The following is a 5,083-nucleotide window of genomic DNA, read 5'->3' on the forward strand; positions in this document are numbered from 1 at the left end:
CGAAATTTTTGACAATTAATGTAAATGAGCGTTTATTTATGTGCCACTGATTCAAAGGTATGCATAAGTGAAATATTTACATTGTGCTTTTCTTTCCTCTCATTATACATTCATCATACATACATGAACTCAACTCAGACTTCACCAAAATAAGAGAATTTTTTTTAAAAAAGTACAAAGCACTTTTCATAATGCACTTGAAAAAACAAAATAACTTTTTTTGGGTCAGAAAATTTCGAATAAATGAACAAAATACGGCAGGGAGAAGCAAAGGGATGTAAGTGGACTTTTTTAAGTTTTGAGTAAAACGCAGTTAAAGTTGCAGTTTTATAGACATGATTGTAATGTTTGTATAACATGTATAACATGTTTTTTAAACATGATTGTAAAAATATCTGTAAAGCAAAAGAAAATCTGTAACAGCTTCAAGAAGAAAATAAGTGAAAAGCTTCCAGTGGGGGAGCTTTTCAACCACTGACGTCGCTTTCCTTGTTAGTTAACACGGAGTGCGACTCGTATGGTAATTTTTCGGCACTTAATGCTGTAAGTTTTATTTTCAGGCTTGTATTGAATTCCTTTTTGGAGAAAGATTCAGGATACAAACAGTGGACAATCAAAGGGAGAGATCCCCTTTTCCTCTGCCTGGAAACTCGGAACTGTTCCTTTTTTTGACAATAGAAAAAGGTCTAAAACTAAGTGATTTAAATTTAACCATATCTTCCATTGAAATTTTGAGCCGGCTAAGCCATTGAATGCTAAGTTACTGCTTTCAAAAACGATGAAAATACCAAAATGATCGATTCGAGAAGATTTCCGATGGAAAATTACCAATTTATTAAAAGCATAACAGGAATTTTTAAAAATCCTGTAACAATATAAAAAACTAATTTTGATTAACAAAGATTCTATAACGAGCTGATGTGTGCATCACATGACTTCCTTTTACTCCAATTTAATTCATTTTTTCATTATTGGCAGTTTTAATATGATTCAATTGTTTGCTCTCTTAATATCTCCAACAATGGCCAAACTGAAACCAAATTAAAAAAAAAAAAAAAAAAAAAATCTCCAAATTTGTCGCCAAGTGACAAAACTTAGCAACCAAAAGACTTGCGATATATCGCCAAGTGTCCGACAAATTATAACACCACTTAAGTTTACGTCGAAATTAACAATGATTTCCCCCCAAAAAGGGGCAAAAGACCCCCTTAAGAACATCCGAATGCAACCAAAATTAAAGGCGCACAACTAGACTCCACTAGGAGTCCACGTACCAAATTTAAACTTTCTAGGACATACCGTTTTTGAGTTATGCGACATACATACACACATACGCACATACATACGTACATACGGACGTCACGAGAATATTCGTTGTAATTAACTCGGGGGTCGACAAAATGGATATTTCTGGTGGCTGTACGTTCCTAGGCATATATCCACGTGTGGTCGGGTCGAAAAAAAAAACTCAACATTCATTCGACGGTGAGAAAAACGGAAATTAAGGCCGATTTTTGAGTGAAATTTTTTTCGCGGATACAATACTTCCTTTTTACTTTCTTCTATATCTAAGATATAGAAGAAAGTATTGGATTCGTGCAAATTTTCGAATTTCGAATTTTGACGGATTCGAACGTTTTGAGGTGTGCTGAGTCCATTTCGACCATTTTTGGAAAATTTCTGTCTGTCTGTGTGTGTGCGTGTATGTGTGTGTGTGTGTGTGTGTGTGTCACGTCTGTGTGTGACCAGTTTTTTTTTGTGGCCGCTCTACAACAAAAACTACCGCATGAAATCGAACGAAATTTAGTACACATATGTGCCCCTATGTGAACTTGTGCCCATTAGTTTTTGGCGCGAATTCCTCCAAGGGGGGTGGAGCAATGGGACGTTTTTCGAGTTACGCGTGCTTGCTATTCCTCAGGAAGTAACTGGCGGAATCAAACAAAATTTGGTCCATATGTTGGTATTAACAGGAACAGGTGCTGATTCAATTTTGGTGTCAATAACTCAAACGGGGGTTGAGCTATAGAACGTTTTTTTTCGTCAATTGTGACTGCTGTATCTCAAGAAATAATGAACGGAATGAAAGAAAAATTTATCGGCAAGTAGCCCTTAGTGGGTATAAGAACTGATTTTATTTTGGTGTCAACAGCTAAAAAGGGGGTAGCGCAATCACCCGTTCTTTTTTTCCATTTTGAGTGCCTTATCTCAAGAAGTAATACTACGTTCTGGTTGAAATTTGGAATATATATGAATCCATATGTAAACAGGCTTTGGTTCAATTTTGACGCCGATCGCTCCAAGAGGTGTTGATTTTTGAGCAATCACGATTGCTTATTGTTCTCATTTGACAGTCCTTGACGTTGTGGTTCCTTTTTCAGCTTGGGCCAGGGCTGCAGCACCACCGTCCATCGGCGGCGGCGGAGCGGCTGGTCCTGACCATTGTCCCCCGGAATCCACTTTTGCTAAGCGGTGTTGTCCATGTCCTACACAGCATGCTCATACAAGCTCGCCTACACGCGCACGCCTTTACACACATACACACGCCTACGTGCACACACGTAAGCCTACACACACACACAACTATACACACATAACCACCCAGGAGGAGGGATATGCTTGGGGTTGGGGGGGGGGGCATTTCTAGAAACAATAACTCTAATCAGTAGGATCTTGTCGCAACTCGTGATTGCGAAAAACATAATTTGAATTCAAAGTTTCGGAATTCAAATTAGAGTTAATTGAGGGAAGTGGGTCACAGGTTTACTTTTTTTTTTTTTTTTTTGCGAATAAAAATATTTTTATTAATGCAACAATAAGAAAGATAAATCGTAATAGATTGTCGTCTGCGTATTTCTCGTGATTTTAATTGTATGGAAATGATCGGAAATATTATCTCAATGATTTAAAATTTTTAACTGTTGCCATCTTATGTTTGTTAACAAATAAAATATTTGTAATTAATTCGAGCAAGGCTTTTAAAATAACTTTCAATTTTCGCTCTTTGCTTTGTTTTTACAATAATTCAGACATTGGGATAGTCGTCAAGTTTTTGCATGTGTCATTTTGTTTTTGTTGGGAATATTGCTTCCTCGTCAAGCATGGGGAGGGATCAGAAAAAAAAAAGAAAAATATAGAAGAAAGTTTCGTGATGGCCACAACATACTAGTTTGTAAAAGGAAGTAAAAATAGAAGCTTTAAAATCGGAGGCCAATCCGAGTCCATGACATCAAATCTGATATAAGTAAGATAAGTAGCATGGGCAGGTGAACGGCAATATCTTCAGAAATAAGTTTTTGAGATACATGTGAGAAAACGTGTTTTGGATTCAATACTAGCAAAAAGATAACGTCGGAATTAGACTTTTTTTTTTCCCCACGGAATTGGGTTTTTCTTTTTTCCCCAGTAGAAACCAAATAGATGACAAAAATGAAAAAGAAAAAGATGAAAAATTTGCAGTTACTACCCTTTACCTGCTCACTCTGCCGTGGGCAGGTAAAAATAGATATTTTCTTCTCTCTGGAACTTCAATCAGCCTTTATTTTTTCTGTTGATTTCTAAGAAAAGAAGCAAGAAAACAAACTGAAGACGGAAAAGCTAGCAGCGTTGATAGTATTTTTTCCCTGCTTTTTAAAAGCCAGTCTCTGGATAGTACAGCAGTATTCAATGTTACAGCATACTAACACTTTGAAAGTATCGGAGAAGATAACGACAAAACGGATACTTTAAATAGCTCCTCGAGAAACATGGTTTTAAACCTTAGCACCCCAATCTTAGTATGCAATTATACATAAAAATAGATAGAATTTTTTTAAAAAAATGTGTCAATGATTGCTGTGCACCGCAGTATCGAAATTTTCATTGCTATTTCGGGAGAAATAGAGATTTTTTTTTCTATGCTTCAAAGTACAATCAATTGCAAGTTCTTTATATCATGTACACAATCCAGGGAAATGCTCAAAATCTCCCGGAAAAAATAATACAGTTGACAGGTACAGCCATGGCCGAAGAGCGGCCATGTCAGCCTAGTCGGAAACTAGGGTCATGTCCCTTGAGGGGGAGGGCGGCTCGGAATCGGAGAAGTATAAATGGGTCAAGTTGTGGGGGGTAGAGAGGTGCCCGGCGAACAAACTGACAAGTGGCCCGTCGTGGCTCTCGACGGCCCTGATTGCAGGGGGATTTGTGTATACAACAGTCTGCATCGACAACCCCCCTACCCCATAAGAAATTTCTCACCTGTTAGGACTCAGTGCCGTAGCAGAGGAGGATAAGGGGGGACATAATCCTCTTGAAGCATTAAACATACAAGCATGCTTAATAATGACTTAACTCCCATGAAACATACTCGCTACCGGCGCCGATGAGAGGCCATGTCAACCTAGTCAGAAACTAAGGACACGGCTTTGAATCGGAGTTGTATACGTTTAGTGGGTGGAGGGGGAATCGGCGAGTAAACTGACAAGGGTCCCGTCTTGGCTCTCGGCGGCCCTGCTCGCTCGCCACTTTTATGACGAACCCAACTGCACCAATGAGAAAGATCTGGCTAGTAAGGTGATGCACTCATATCTTTCACACATAACGAAGAACTTGAAATTCGATTTCATTGCATTTCAGTTTTCACATTGTTAGAAATTCAAAACAGGAAATGTTTAAAATCCGAATAAGAACTCCAGTCAAAATTATTCATAGCGCTAGCTAACAAAAGAACTTCTGTGTACCACCGTATGCGAGAATTTTCATTTTAAGTTTCACCTGCATATGTTAATAACTCTGGACGCCTGCTTAAGGAACCGGTCATTTCCCGATTCTATTTCTGTCCGGTTCCGGTCGAGCTAGGAACCGGAAACTCCTCCGCGCTTGCTTGGGCTTTCTATTCTAGCAACCGGCCATTGTCCACTTGCCGGTGACCCACATAAAGCACGTGCGAATGGAAATTTCGAACTGTCACCTTTCGGCGAGAATCTTCGTCAAGTGGTAGTGAAATCTGGCGGATTGGTTCTCCAGCTGCGTGATTCAAGATGATTACTCAAGTCTACACTATCGTGGAACTCAGAAACTGCTGGTCATTTCACTGCATGAATCA

The sequence above is a fragment of the Uloborus diversus genome, chromosome 7, assembly GCF_026930045.1.
Source record: "Uloborus diversus isolate 005 chromosome 7, Udiv.v.3.1, whole genome shotgun sequence".
Taxonomy (NCBI): Eukaryota; Metazoa; Arthropoda; class Arachnida; order Araneae; family Uloboridae; genus Uloborus; species Uloborus diversus.